This window comes from Ovis aries, chromosome 19 (genome assembly GCF_016772045.2).
Source record: "Ovis aries strain OAR_USU_Benz2616 breed Rambouillet chromosome 19, ARS-UI_Ramb_v3.0, whole genome shotgun sequence".
Lineage (NCBI taxonomy): Eukaryota > Metazoa > Chordata > Mammalia > Artiodactyla > Bovidae > Ovis > Ovis aries.
Genome location: NC_056072.1, coordinates 41,758,590 through 41,774,569, shown reverse-complemented (window position 1 = coordinate 41,774,569; position 15,980 = coordinate 41,758,590). Strand labels below are relative to the sequence as shown.

General features: G+C 48.2%; 1 protein-coding gene across 9 annotated transcripts in view; it reads right to left on the bottom strand.

The window, feature by feature from the left end:
- Positions 1–714: 714 nt before the first annotated feature.
- The window catches only part of FHIT (fragile histidine triad diadenosine triphosphatase), a 1,568,898-nt gene continuing 1,553,632 nt past the window's right edge, over positions 715–15,980 (bottom strand). For 8 of the 9 annotated variants that reach the window (XM_060402023.1, XM_042235723.1, XM_060402025.1 and 5 more), the window contains one exon: positions 715–1,023. The gene's annotated coding sequence lies outside the window, so the exon portion shown is untranslated. Of the gene's footprint in view, positions 1,024–5,150; positions 14,530–15,980 lie in introns of those variants that run through there. The other variant, XM_042235722.2, reaches the window with a different exon arrangement.

Below are 15,980 nucleotides of genomic sequence, written 5' to 3'. Positions count from 1 at the left end.
GGAGAGAGATGCCCAGAGCCTCCGGCGGGAGCCCAGCCTGGCAGGACTGTGGGCGTCTGGCCTCCACAACGGGTCGGGACTCACTTCTGTTGCTCTAAGCTGCCTGGTTTGGGGTGAATTTGTCACAGCAGTCACAGGAAACACACACACCACGTTGGGGATGGCGTCGCGGTCAGAGCAGTCCGTAAGCCAAGAAGGAGGCTTTTTGTGAAGAAGAAAAATCCTGCCTTTGGTTCCTTGTAGCAGTGCTACTGGTATGTTTTATTTTCCTCTATAAACTCTAATCCCCTGTTTTATTAATCTGCCCGAGGAAAGAAAGGGCCTGCTTCTGTCGTCCTCCCTTGAAGAAATTGACTGTCCTGGGCAAGGGGCGTGCTCCCTAAACCAACGCTGAGAACCCTTCCATTCTTTTCCTTATGTTCCCCCTACTCCAGCGCCCAGACCAAGGTGTCCGATCCGCATGTATCATATCGATCAGTGTCCTGAAGCTGATTTTGCCACCTTAAGCCCTGTCAGCTCTCTCTCTCAGCACCAAGGGAAGGGTGTACATCCCTCCTCCTATTATCTTACTTACCTCCACAGAAACTCTCTAAATCTTCTCTCAGCCTTAGCAGACCTTTGGTTTACAGGAAGCACGGCAGGTCTGAGTGATCAATATGCTCATTTGTGAGGTCCCCAAACGTCAGATTTTTCAGTTAGCCAACACGCAAGATAAATATTTTAACTAGCATTTTTATTTCCCATCCAGGCCAAGGGACAAGTTAGGAAAGTTCTATTCTACGTACGTAGCTGAGGAAGTGTGGAAGGGCAAGTGGGTGCCGTGGTTTTGAAGGCAGCCTGTCAGTCACGGTGATTGAAACATAACCCCGTTGGCTTCCACAAGCATAATAAAATGCTTTGCAAAAAGGCTGTCGAATTGTAGGATGTAATAAAGTTTGCTTAGCTGCATTTCCAAGGCCCAGGGCCCTGAAGCATGAGGCCCGTTTCCTTATGCCTGGGGATTTGTTCCTCTTCCTTCCGTGCCTGGAAATGACAGGACATAAAACCAGACATTTAGTGAGAACAAATAGCATTTTAAAAATCATGGCAATAAACACAAGGTAAGTTTGCTCACTGTCGCTCTCTCAGATGGCCCTTAACATGCTGCTTGGAGCCACACAGATGCAGGTATATGACGGGGTGTGGGCGGACTCCAGCCCTGCTAATGCCGTGCTCCCTGGATCCCCACCTGCTCCATGCATTCTGTCCACAGCCCAGGCCCCAGGGATCAGCTGCACAGTCTCTTAATTTGCTTTCTGGACACACATCTTACATAGAAAATGAACTAAATTCAGACCTTGACTTAGGTAAGAAGAGACTCCCAAGCGGAGCCTTTATCACAAGCTTCACCAGGAAGCTTGTTAAAAACACAGATTTCCCCAGTCTGTCCTCCACATTCTGAATTAGCAGGTGCAGAGAGAAGGCCAAGAATCTGTGCTTGTTAACAAGTTCTCCATATGAGTCCAAGGCACCTGCCCCTGGACTGGGGAATTCTTGAGCTCATATGTCTGTAGTGTGCAGAATCAGCTTTGCTGCAAGGCAAGTTACCTGAAGGATTTAGGCTGGGCCTAATGCAAATGAGGAATACTTATAAAGAAGGAAAGTTGGAGGAAGCCGTCTCTTCTTATTCCTAGGTCACAGAAATGCATTTCACAGCTCTGACACTCTCTTCACCCCAGAGGAGAACTTGTCGGAGCCTCGGCTTCTGGGCCTTGGTTACTGCGATTAGTAACATGGGTATTACATGGAAGGACTGATGCTGAAGCTGAAACTCCAATACTTTGGCCACCCGATGCGAAGAGCTGAGTTATCTGAAAAGACCCTGATGTTGGGAAAGATTGAGGGCAGGAGGAGAAGGGGACGACAGAGGGTGAGATGGTTGGATGGCATCACCGACTCAATGGACATGCGTTTGAGGGAACTCTGGGAGTTGGTGATGGACAGGGAGGCCTGGCATGCTGCAGTCCATGGGGTCGCAAAGAGTCAGGCACGACTGAGCGACTGAACTGAACATGGGTGTGGTCAAGAGTCAGACTAGCTGGGACTGCTTGCTTGAAGGAGGTTGGAAAGGGCAGACCATTCCAGGAAACAGAAATTTAAATAAGAAGGGAAGAAAGCGGAGAATTTTACAGCTTAGATTCCATAGCCTGAGGGAGGTTGAAAGAAAGGGCTCTGAGGACATGTTGGGGCAGCTACCACAGACGTGGTAAATGAAGAGCTTTTGAGAAACATTTTTCAGATGCACAAAGAGACCTCCCCTTTGGGGTTTTCCAGAGACCTGAGTGGAGATTTACACAGCTTTTCCTTTCCTGTTTGCTATTTATGGCTTTGAGTGCCATCCGTGGGAGGCCTAGGTGCAAAGGCCCGGCTGCCCCCCAGCTCCAGCGTGTACTTCAAGGATATGCTCAATACCGGCCCATTCAACCCACCGGAGAGGACACACAGGCGCCCACTTCAGCCTCATGGAGTGAGATGTGAGTGGGTCCAGCGCTATACGTTTCCTGCAAGTTCGTAAGAGGGGCAGAGAGCAAAGGGCAGGTAGGGCATTCCTTTGGAATTACATCCGCTCCCTTCTGGGATCCAGAACACAGCAGCACAATCACTTCTGCTTCGGCCTTCATGTTTTAGCTCAGGGTACACTCACCGCCTCCTCAGGTCCTGATGTCTGTGAGTGAGGCGGGTACCCATCCATTTGCACCCTTCCCGACCCCGCAGAAGGGGGCCTGTCTCCCTGTTGTCTGACACTTGGATCCTCCCCAGTGGTTCCCAGCGCCGCCCATCTCGCCAGGACACACTGGTCATCTCCCGGTCATTCATCATCACCCTGGTCCTTGAACAATGATTGACTTAAGAGTCAGAGGCACCTGTGCAGGCCTGGAAATGGATGTGCCCTTTCTCTTCCTCCGCCTCGCCTGTCCAGGGCAGATTTATGTCCTAGAAGTTTCCCTCGGTTTTATTTTTGGTCTCTTGAACACGGCGGCCCCATGTTATTTCCTTTGCCCGCCCTTCCCAGCACCAGCCCTGTGACTGCTGCCTCTCCCTGGATGCCCCTCCCTGGATGCCCATGTCCCTTCACTGCAGGCTTCCTGTCTGTCCACTTCCGATGCCTCCTGCATCATAGCCTGCTCACAGACGCGGCGTTCACGCCGTCTGCCTGGCCGCCTGAGGCTCTGTCTTCAGCAGCTCCTTGTCTCCTCCTCGTCTGGAAGCTCGTGGGGGCACAGAGACCACCTCTGAAGCCAGAGACAGCGAGTGAGCAGGCTGAACTTTGAGACGTGGGGCGTGTCATTTCCGGGCTGTGCGTCTCCAGGCGGCATGACGCGTGCGTGGTGGGGTGATGGGGAGGAATGAGGGGGAACACACGTAGGTGCTCAGGGCAGTGCTGGCACGTCGGGTGGACCCGCCGCTGTGAGCCTCAGTCGTCCTCACCGCTGTGCATGCTCTGGACGGAGGGGCCGGTCAGGACCACCAGGCAGCAGGGACCCAGGAAACGTCAAAGCAAGTGGAAGTCAGCGCTCAGATACGCAGGAAGTCAGCCTTATTGTCGAGGAGGGTGCCATCCTCTGGTCGGACCTCACACATCAGCGCCCTTTGTGTCTCCACTTCCCTTTGATCTCACCTTTAGACGGTGATGTTTTCAGTGTTTATATGGGCATATCAACAAATGTGTATACTGAAGTGCGAGGGAGGTTCTTGGGAGAGTGCAGACAGTTGAATGATGAGATCCTCAGAATGCTCCCGACTCCTTTGGGGAACCACCACACCCAGGAGGAGGCAAGACAGCAGGTCATCAGGTGCCAGGTGAGCAGTCCAGAAAACGGGGGCTTCTGGAGTTCTGAGAACAGGAGCCCAGAATGTCTGAATTTGACTGATCTCCCCCTGAACACATGCCTTTCAAATATTTCTGTGCTCCTAAGAAGCACAGGGCAGATGAGCTGAGACTGTCCCCTCCCCAACAAGGAGGAGGAAGCGGTGACATCAGCAAGGTCAGAGCAGGGCTTGGTTTTGCAAAGCAGGGAGTGGAGGCAGAAGGGAGGCCCCCTGGCCCTGGATGGTAGAAGAGATCTTTGGGGAGGGGACCTTTGAATTAGGAGGGGAAGTAAACTAGTCTGACGGAGAAAATCTAAATAAGTGTATATGTATGTAATTTATTTCTTTATTTTTGGCTTTGCTGGGTCTTCTTGCTGCAAGGGCTTTTCTTTGTTCGTGGTGTGTGGGCTTCCTGTTGCTGTGGCTTCTCTCGCTGTGAAGCAGAGGCTTTGAACACAGGCCTAGTAGCTGGGGTGCATGGGCTTAGTCGCTACATGGCGTGTGAGATCTCCCCAGAGAAGGGATCGAAGCCAAGTCTCCTGCATCAGCAGGTGGATTCTTCACCACCAAGCCACCAGGGAAGCCCTCAACTAGGTTTTGAGTAAGACCTGCTGTCGGAGAAGGTGATGGCACCCCACTCCAGTACTCTTGCTTGGAGAATCCCATGGACGGAGGAGCCTGGTAGGCTGCGGTCCATGGGGTCGCCAAGAGTCAGACACGACTGAGCGACTTCACTTTCCCTTTTCACTTTCATGCATTGGAGAAGGAAATGGCAACCCACTCCTGTGTTCTTGCCTGGAGAATCCCAGGGACGGGGGAGCCTGGTGAGCTGCCATATATGGGGTCGCACAGAGTTGGACACGACTGAAGTGACCTAGCAGCAGCAGCAGCAAGACCTGCTGTGGGCTCTTCACCCATCTCTCCCTGAAAGCTTCAGGAGAGTCTCTAGAATCCATCTGCAGTTTGTTGTCATGACTGAGTGAGTACAGGGTGAATGCAGGGGGTCAAGGGATCCCAGCTGGGGTCTGAATGAATCACTCCTGACTTCCCCTTAATATGTGGGAGTCACCAGGCTCCATAAAGTCTCTCTTCACACACACACAAAAAGGGCAGAATCCTTTGTTTTAAACAGACCCTGAGACAGGGTGCTCAGGGTTGATGTACTGGGATGACCCAGAGGGATAGGATGGGGAGGGAGGTTGGAGGATGGTTCAGGATGGGGAACACATGTAAACCGATGGCTGATTCATGTCAATGTATGGCAAAAACCACTGCAATATTGTAAAGTAATTAGCCTCCAATTAAAATGAATAAATAAGAATTTATATTTTTCTTTTTAGATGATATCACTCCATTTGGGGCCTTTCTAAGCTTATAGCCAATGAGAACCAAGTATCTATACAAGTGGGGTTGGGGTGGGGAAACAGTTGGGGGGTTGGAATTGGTAAATTGGGTTTTGTAAGAAAGCCTTAAATAAAAACTCATTTATAAAAAAAAAAAAAAACAAAACAAAACAAACCAGATCCAACCTCTGTGTGTGTGTGTGTGTGTGTGTGTGTGTGTGTGTGTGTGTGTGTTCAAGTCAACCTAGTCTTACTGTGTCAGTAAAGGAGGCTCCTCCCTCTTGACCTCATCCCTCCTGCATCCTAGAGGGCCAAGGCAGACGGGCCTTCTGCTTTGAAACTAAGAGAAAGGGTCACTATCTCTCTTTCTAAAGAGGAACCTGGATGGGAGCTGCCCGCAGGTGACCTAACTGGTTGTCTTGGTTCGTTGTTCAGTCACTGAGTGGTGTCCTCCTCTTTGTGACTCCATGAACTGCAGCAAGGCAGGCTTCCCTGTCCTTCACCATCTCCTGGAGCTTGCTCAAACTCATGTGCATTGAGTCAGTGATGCCACCAACCATCTCATCCTCTGTCATCCCCTTCTCCTGCCTTCAGTCTTTCCCAGCATCAGGGTCTCTTCCAGTGAGTTGGCTCTTCACATCAGGTGGCCAAAGTATTGAACTTTCAGCTTCAGTCTTTCCAATGAATATTCAGGGTTGATCTCCTTTAGGATTGACCAGTTTCATCTCTGTGCTATCCAAGGGTGTCTCAAGAGTCTTCTCCAGCACCACAGTTTGAAACCATCAATTCTTCAGTGCTCAGCCTTCTTTATGGTCCAACCCTTATATCCATACATGACTACTGGAAAAACCATGGTGATTTAGGTTTAGTTGCTAAGTCATGTTCTACTCTTGAGATCCCATGGACTATAGCCTACCAGGCTCCTTTATCCATGGGATTCTCCAGGCAAGAATACTGGAGTGGGTTGCCATTTTGGCTTTGACTATATGGACCTTTTTAGGCAAGATGATGTCTCTGGTTTTTAATATGCAGTGTAAGTTTGTCATAGCTTTTCTTTCAAGGAGCAAGAGTCTTTTAATTTCATTCTAACTGGGTGAAGTGTGAAGGGAACATTTGGGACCATAAAAATGCAATCCGCTGTCATCTTTCTCTAGGATACTGTTTCTCACCTGTGCTACTCTGTGAGAATGCCCTGGGGCATTCACAGAGGTCTAAACACTGCCAGGCCTCCCCTCCACCCTCAGAGACTCTGATCTAACCATCTAGAGTGTGGCCTAGTTCTCTGGCAGGGAATTCCTGGGCATGAAGCTTTCAGGCCAGTTCCAAAGTGTGCTCCCAATAGAATGCTCTGAAAGCCCCAAAGCAATGTAGGTACTAGAGACACATTTCAGGAGGCTTCCGTGGCAAATATTCAGCCTCTACTCTGGTGTCCGTCCTCTGCTTTCTTAGCAAAGCCACATGTGCAGGGCAAGTATTGTCCATCAAAAGTAATGCCTCTTGCCTCAAAGAATGAATGAATGAACTTGTTTTCCTTCCTAGCCAAAGCTGAAACAGAAATGGTTTTAAAACAAAGACGAATATTGTATATTAACACCTGTGTGTGGAATCTAGAAAAATAGTCCTGATGAGCCTAATTGCAGGGCAGCAATGGAGATGCAGGCCTAGAGGATAGGCTTGCAGACACAGTGTGGGAAGGAGAGGCTGGGACAAATGGAGAGAGAAGCATGGAAATATACCTTACCCTGTGTAACACAGATCGCCAGTAGGAATGTTGCTCTGTGATACAGGGAGCTCAACCTAGAGCTCTGTGACTCCCTAGTGGGTGGGATGGGGTGGGAAATGGGAGGGAGGTTTAAGAGGGAGGGGACATATATACCTGTGGCGGATTCATGTTGATGTATGGCAGAAACCAGCACAATACTGTAAAGCAAACATCTTGCAATAAACAACAACAACAACAAAGTATCTATACTCACGCACGAAACAAAGCCATGAGAAGCTAACATAAAATTCCTCTGTAACAGTTCTCTGTTATAAAAGTAACCCTTGGTTTGTAGCAGGCCTGCGTAGAGGGCAGACAGGCGTGGACAGTCATTCCACTCATACTGAAAACAAGGGGAGCAACTTTCTAAGGGCAGGCACCCCTGACCCCTGCTTCTCAGATTTTTTTCTTAATACACTTGGTCTGAGAAATTGGACCCCAAGAGCCGCTGGTGGCAATCTCTTACAGCGTGTAGGTAAAGAAGACGCTGGGGGAGAAGGGACAAGGATCAGAGAGCAGCTCTGATTAGTAACTGCGGTGATGCAATTGTCCTGCCTGGAGGCAGGAAGGGGTTACTCCACCCAAGTGCAGGCGCTGGAAACCCAGTGATGTGGGGACAGACTTGAGAGAGCGGGGCAACTCCAGCACATTTTCTCACTCAAAATTGTCCCTCTGTGGATTAACAACAGCTTCCTACTTCTAGAGGGTGTTAATGAACTTCCCTTTAAACAGGGTGCGGGGAGGTCTGTTTCCGGAAGGGGGTACAGAAAGCAGCCTGGGCACCACGTGGCCAGCCCCCTCAGGAGGGGAGGTGCAGACCTCTCTCTGCCCTGCGGCGAGACCAGGCCACCCCCAGGCTGAGTGGCCACAGGTCCAGCGTTGTCACTTTGCTCTCTGAAGGGATAAGTCAAACCCCAAGGACAGTGAATATGCAGGAAACACGGTGCCAGCGCTCGAGGCTCTGTGACTGTGCAGCCCCGCAGGGCTGGTCACCGCTCTGATCCCATCCTGCCCTGGCAAACGAGACTACACCCACTTCTAGGCTGGGTGAACCCCCCGCCCCAAGCAACTCTTGCTACTCCCTGGGCAGGTTCTCATGTCCCACTTGAAGGTAGTAAGGCTTTTCTCTCCCCTCTTTGGTCCACAGACATCACCTCCTTGAATCTGTGCCTTGAAAAGGCTCTCCCTAAAAGGCTTTCTCATCCAGACAGAGTTTATGAAGAACCAGCTTCTTTATTTGTCTCTAAATCTGCAGCTTGATATTACCTTTCCCCAAGACTCAAGTCGAAATGAAAAAGGATTACTTTATATTTACTTCCATCTTTCATGAAAGAAACTAATTTTGAGAAAGAAAGTCCCTACAATGTGAAACACATTCCCTCCCTTCAAACCCTCTGAGGGGCAGAAGCGAAGCTAGGAGGTCTGTGTGCTGTTTCATCTCCTCTGTCTGGCAGGCACCGCTTCTCATCGTGCTTTTGAGGGTCACCTTCCTTCAGCACTCTCCTCCACTCTAGTTGTGCGCTCCTGTTAGAAGAGAATTTTCAAGCCGAGCATGGAGCAGGACACCTTGGGTAATGAATGGCTCTGAGGGTTTGCTGAGTGTGTTATTTAATTAGTGGCACTTGCGTCTGGAGTGTCTACGACTCCATAGTTGAATAAAAGGTGTATTTGCTGAGGGATTACAGACAAACACTCAAGAATTGTCACAGTGAGAATCTGTCGGGGTTCAGCACATTTAACAGACTAATGGGGTTATTATTATTTTTTTCCCTTTCCACACTTTAAAAGGTACTGAGGTTGATAGAACTCTTTCCCCTTTGCCTTGTGTGTGAGCTGAGATTACAATCGAAAAAAAATCCTTAGGGGAATGGATAAAAGTCTATAACCTGAAGCAGAGCCTCTCACCAAAAACAGAGATGACGTGTTTAATGTTGTATTGCTGAGAAACTGATAGTCAAATAGGTTATGGTTTACCTGTTACTCATAAAGAACTGAACTGCATGCAAGTTGTATATGGCACCCAAAGAGCAAGGGTTCCAAACCCTTGAAGAAGACACCCCTGCAGGGTGTAGGGAACAGAGGCCGTTGCCCACTACCCTGTGTCTCCTGAGGGTCTACTGCTGAGAGTAGAATGCAGATGGTGAGAAGACAAAGAGGACGCAGCCCAGACAGAGGCACCGGCCGCCCGCACGGGGGCATCTATGTGACCCTTCCGCGGTGTATGTTCAGACGGACTGTAAATACAAAGGGTTGAGTTGTAATCCTATGTGCACCTGGGCAGCTGATATCCGATCTCCAGGCCACGGTCTCTTCCTTTGTAAAACAACAGGTTGAATTATATGTTCTTTAAAGTCCCTTCCAGCCCAAAGATGCAGTCGCTGATTTTTCTCAGTAGAGAGAAGGAAGCTTTCTGCGCCTCTGATAGAGCTGATCACTCACTTTGGGGATGTAAGGGCCATTTAGTCCAGGACAAGACCCCCTGAGGGTGGGAGGGCATATGCAGGGCCCCCTACATGAGGGCTAGAAGGCTCAGCTCTACTCCAGAGCTCAGCAGGATGGTCCAGGGGACCAGGCCTCGGCCTGGGGCCTGTCTCCCCCGCTCTGTCCCTCCCACTGCAGGCCTTGCCACCCTGGCAGACAGTGGGGACAGAGGGTCAGGAGGCTCAACTGGAGCGAGGTGAGGGGCCCCAAGGCTGCTCTTTCCTGGGTGGGAGGGAAACCCGTCCATCCAGGGTGTCAGCTGGCCAGCTGCTGTGCTCAGGGGTGTGCGGGCCTGCATGTGGAAAACTCCTTTCATCTTCCTATAAGTCCCGTGGGGTGGATATCAGAGCCCCAGGAACGAGGTCACACAGTAAGTGGGACTGGACCCAGACCCGCCTAACTGCGGAGATCAGCCCCTTCTCAACGCTGCAGTGTCCAGCGCGGTGGCAGCCAGCAGGCACACACGGGTAACGAGCCCTGACAGATGCGGCTCGTCCGAATGGAGGCTGGGGAAACAGTAAGATGTCTACTGGCCTTCGAAGACTGGCTCTGAGCAAAGAGCACGACGCACCACATCTTTTATACTTACATAATTTTCATAGTATGATTTTTTATATTATTAAGATAGTGAAATGATAATATTTGGATATATGGGGTAAATGTATTAACACTAATTTGTCCTTAATCTCGGAGAAGGAAATGGCAACCCACTCCAGTATTCTTGCCTAGAGAATCCTGTGGATGGAGGAACCTGATGGGCTGCTGTCTATAGGGCTGCACAGAGTCGGACACGACTGAAGCGACTTTGCATGCACTGAAGAAGGAAATGGCAACCCACTTCAGTGTTCTTGCCTGGAGAATCTTGTGGATGGAGGAACCTGATGGGCTGCTGTCCATAGGGCCATACAGAGTTGGACATGACTGAAGTGACTTTGCATGCGCTGGAGAAGGAAATGGCAACCCACTCCAGTGTTCTTGCCTGGAGAATCCCAGGGACGGCAGAGCCTGGTGGGCTGCCATCTATGGGGTCGCACAGGGTTGGACACGACTGAAGCGACTTAGCAGCAGCAGCAGTCCTTAATCTGGCTTCTGGAAAATGTCAAAGGACATGTGTAGCTCACATTCTCATCCTGTTGGTCAGCATGGCTCTGAGACAGTAGCCTAGGGCCCAGGCTCTGGAAACACAGGGAAGCTGGTTAGGGGGCAAGGGGAGACCTGGGAATGTCTACAGAGTTGATTTAGTATTTAAGCACCTGGGCTCTGCACTCAAGTTAGGCCTCGGACTTATTAGATGTGTTTTCTTTATCAAATTACTTTGCCCCTCTGGGCCTCAGTTCCATCGTCTACAAAACAGGAAAATAGCATCTATGTCACAGAACTGTTATAAGGACTAAAGATGATACAGCACTTAGCATAGTACCTGGCCCAGAGAAAGGTCTAGAACTACAGAACTATTGTCACTCATTCATTCCCTCGGTGTTTCTGAGCACCCATGAGATGCCAGGGGCTGTTCTGAATGCCAGAGAGAATGGCCCTGTCCTCAGACGCTTGCTAGTGGAAGACACAGACAAACAAATGAGTCTGTAATATGATGACAGGTGGCGCTGAGCACTTTGAAGCAAAATGAGGCAAGTTTAAGGAGGAAACGGGGCTCTGCTTGAGACTGGGCACTTGAGGAAGGCCTTTCTGAGTGGGGGGACATTTGAGTTGAGTACTGAAGGGAAGAAGGAAAGAAAAGAATTCCAGGCATGGGGGCCAAAAAATGCCAGGGCCCTGAGGTGGGAGCTTCTGTGAAACAATCTCATAAAAGCAAGGAAGCAGGAAAGCTGGAAGCAAGAGCTGGGGGAGCGCTGGGGCCGTGAGACTGGATTTTATCCCAAGTCACTGGCTATGGCTATACGGCCCACTGTGATCAGGCCCGGCGGGCTTTACAAAGTACGGGGAAGGGACGTGATCCGATGGCCCATGAAAAGGACTGCAATCTTAACAGATTTATTATTTTAATATGTTCATTATTTTTTTATGACCTTGGGTGACTTTGAGGGTTTGTTGTTGTAGTTTTAGTCGCTAAGTCATGTCCGATTCTTTTGTGTCCCCATGGACCACCATCCACCAATCTCCTCTGTCCATGGGATTCCCCAGGCAAGAATACTGGAGTGAGTTGCCATTTCTTTCTCCAGAGGATCTTCCTGGGTCTGGCTACACTGGCAGGTGGATTCTTTACCACTGAGCACCATGGGAACCCTGATTGAGGGTATAGATGTGCATTTTAAGAGTCACAGTCGACAGTTAAAATAAGATAGTCTATATAAAGAAGGTATATTTTTAACTGCAGTATCATGAAACCTCACCCCTAATGAGAGGAGTTCTTAGGCTTTACTGAAAATAATTTTCTGTTAAATTCTTACACTACTTTTCATTTCCATTAAGTATCATTCTTTTGAAAGATTAAAGAAATAAAAATTAACCACAAACAATATCTTCAAACTTAAAAAAGAAAAAAAAAGAAAAAATAAACCAACTGGTCAACTGCCCCAATAGATAACAGATCCTTAAAAAGAGAGTAATAAAGCAAACCCTTGATAGGGGTGTCACAGATAAATGCTGATGCACTTCACTGCACATACTCCTTGTTCAAATTGATAACTCCGGAATCTGCAGGAGTCACAGAGAGATAAGAGAGGGCGCAGAGTTCTGAGAGGATCCCTGAGCGGCCCAGACTGGCATTCTGCCTCTTAGAATGCTCCCCTTTCCCATAGCTCTCCGTGACTCTGGCTTATCATTTCTAATTAAAAAAAAAAATGACTCTTGCAATATCATGGGCTTTCATTTCTTCAAAACAATACCACCCCATCAGCTTGCAGCTCAGAATGTCCACAGTTCTATACTATATTTTTTGGAGCCTCACTGGAATTTGGTATGGAGCGCTAGCAGAGGAAAATTGCTAAGAACATCTAATTACATTCTAAGTCATTTTTTTGGTCTGTCTTAAAGGAATGAAAATGATCTGCCGGTTTTTATAGCCCTTCTTGACCTAAAGATATCTGCTGGCGGAAAGAGAATCCTCAACTGGGCTCTTTTAATGCTTTAATTATTACGTGATCTATCATCTTATGCACTGACTTGCACACTTGGAAAAATCTCTTAAAGATGCATTAAAATTGATTGGCTAATCCTAGACCATGGGGGTGGCTCTTGGAGGGCATGTAATTGTCTGTGGGCATGGGAGGTGAGACAGGATTGACACCAAGCCAACTATGTCACGATGGGATAGGGGAGGGAAATGGATTTGGCCCCAGGTAGGGCTGACACTGCACTGCTGACTTGCTCAGAGTGCAGTCACATGCGCTCTCAGTTGCTGCCAGAATTCCTCTCCTCAGTTTATCTTTTGGCTCCCTTTCCTCTGGAGGCTTCTCCTGCATTGCTTTTCCAAATGAGGAGCAAGATGACTGCCAGAAGCCTGAAGTCTAGTCCATGTCACCCCTGAGTCCACACACCACATGGCAGAGAAGCTACCTTGGCTAACTGGTCAAGCACAGCACCTACAGCTGTGCTTTCTGGATGAGATTAGCAGTACCGAGCCCCATGTCTGCTACACCTGTCCTATTTTCTGCTTGACCCTCTCAACAGTTTTCTAAATGTTTTGAAATCCAAGGGCTAATTACAGATCCTTGGTGAAAACCCCCTAAGGTAAGGTAAGGTGAAGTCGCTCAGTCGTGTCTGACTCTTTGCGACCCCGTGGACTGTAATCTACTAGGCTTCTCCGTCCATGGGATTCTCCAGGCAAGAATACTGGAGTGGATTGCCACTGCCTTCTCCAGGGGATCTTCCCGACCCAGGGATCGAACCCCAGTCTCCCGCATTGGAGGCAGACGCTTTAACCTCTGAGCCACCAGGAAAACCCCCTATCTCTAAAGAAAACTCGAAACTAAGGTCTTGAATGGAGCCCTTGGGAGTCCTCACTGATCCCAAGAATACAGCATGTTGTGCATTATGGTCCAGGGTTGAGAAACTGTGATCCACTGTCTTTATCAAATGCAGTTGTATCTTCCAGGCAAATATTCAGCCCATAATTGTTGTTGCCAGGGAACCAGGGCACCACTGTCTCTTTGGCAGGGTGGTTGTGATAAGTGGATAAAGTGACCTACAAAGCCCCCAGCACAGAAATCACCGAATACTGGTACTTTTCCTGAAGTTAGTGAGGAAGCAAGAGTACGCTATATGCATCTCGGCTTCATCGTACAACTCCTGTGTTTAGTTAGCTTGAGTTTACGCAGGGGAGGACATTTCTATACAGAGAACCACAAATTTTAGTGTAAAGGTAAGAGTGGGCTCCAGAGGCAGACGGCCTGGGTGGCTCTAACTCTCCATGTATAACCTGGGAGTCCTGGGAAAAGTCCCAGAGCAACCTTAAGCTTCAGTTTCTACATCTGAACACTGGGACTGTACTAGAAGATGGCTGTGGGATTTCACTGAGATAAAACCTGTGAAGTGCTTCGTATAATTTGCCCATAATGAGATCACCATAAGTGGCATCCTCAAGGATCATGAACAACGAAGCATCGTCTGTGCTGTTTTTTCCTGCTCAGCTCCTGAAATGATGATTTTCTAGGCCAGTGTGGTCCCTTCAAGTCTGGGAGGGTGGCCAAGAGGAGAATGGACTCAGAGGCAGGAATGTAACTGAATGTAGGGTCTGGCTGCTCGCTGCTCAAAAGCCAATAAAGAGGCCAGGTTGGCGGAAAGGAAACTTTGCTTTATTTTGGAGGCCGGCAACCTGGGGGCGGGCTCCTATCCAAAGGCAGACTCTCTGCCCCTCGGCAACCCCCAGTGACCACCAGTGGAGAAGAGCTTTACAGACAGAGGGAGGGGCTACATGCAGAAACAGCATGGTTAGCTCTGGCAGCCATGCTGCCGTCGGTCATCGGTGGTCTGATCAGTGTCATCTCGACTGTCTTAAGTGCAGTCAATCTTCAGTTCCAGGGTCGGTGTGTTTCCATTTCCTCGAAGCCAGTTCTTGAAACTGGCAGCTTATGCCATGGCTACAGTCTGGTCACCGTGTACTTAACTTCTTCCATCTGGTGGGGGTTTCAATATCTGTAAGACAGCTCACAGAATTGTATCTATAGCACTGGAAGAGCTAAAGGCTCCTGACTTCGTTTACAGACTCAACTTGTTTTGACCCATTTGACTGTTTTCCTTTGTTTTGGCATTTTCGCATTTCTCTGATTAAACATATTCTTTGGCTAAAGTTTTCTTCACAGACAAAAGGCAGGCTGACGATATGGGGTTGAAGGGGGCAGGGTGGAGCATATAACTCTGCTCTGTTTCAGGAGCAAAGTGTCTGTGAAGATTATATGCGACAACTGTGCTTTTCTGTTTAAACTTATTCTGGAATAACTGAATATCCAGCCAGCAGTTAGGCCATACATTAGAGTCAATCTCTTCCTGCCTCTTCTTTTCTCCTTAACTCAAAATTTTTCATGTATCTGTTTTATATATAGCCCTTTTTTATCGCTGAAATATGGGCTTCCCTGGTGACTCAGATGGTAAAGAATCCACCTACAATGCAGGACACTCGGGTTCAATCCCTGAGTTGGGAAGATCCCTGGAGAAGGGAATGGCAATCCACTCCAGTATTCTTGTCTGGAGAATCCCATGGACAGAGGAGTCTGGTGGGCTGCAGTCCACGGGGTCCCAAAGAGTCAGACACGACTGAACGACTAACAATAACTGTGAAATATAACATATGCAGAAAAGTGTTTATATACACACACACACACACACACACATACACACTAGATATATATATATATATATATATATATATATATATAGCTTATAGAATGAATATAAAGCAAACGTGTTTCGCCACCACCGTGACAAGGAATAGAACACTGCCAGCCCTTCTACCCTCCCAGCCCACACTCCTCTCCTGAATCACAGGCTCCTTCTTGCCTCCTCCACAAAGATAACCACTGGGCTGACTTTTATGGTGATGGAGTCTTTGCTTTCCTTTATAATTTTACTCCCTAAATGGATGTATCTCTAAACACTGTGATTTCGTTTTGCCTGTTTGTGAACTTGATTCGGACACAATAACACAGTATGTGTTCTTTGTGTTTCTGTTGTTCTACATTCTTGCAGACACTTGATATTGTCAGTCATTTAAAATTTTGGCTATTGTGGGTATACAGTAGTATTTCATTGTGTTTAAACTATGCTTCCCTGATGACTAAAGATTACTGGCCAGTCCAAAGCCAATTTTCTACAAAGTGCATATTCAAATCGTTTTGTAGTTTCCACTGGGCTGTTGACTTTCTCTAAGTGGCTTATACATTCTTTTTCTTTTTCTCTAAAAATACTGTCTTGTGGATACTGGCCTTTCATTGTTCATAATGTGGCAAGTACCTTCTCCCACTCTGTATCTTGCATTTCTCACTCTTACTCTCTCTTAATAGTGTTTTTGATAAAACAAAATTAATTTGAATGTAGTCATTTATCCATCTTTTTTATAATAATGCTTTTGTATCCTATTTAAAAAGTCT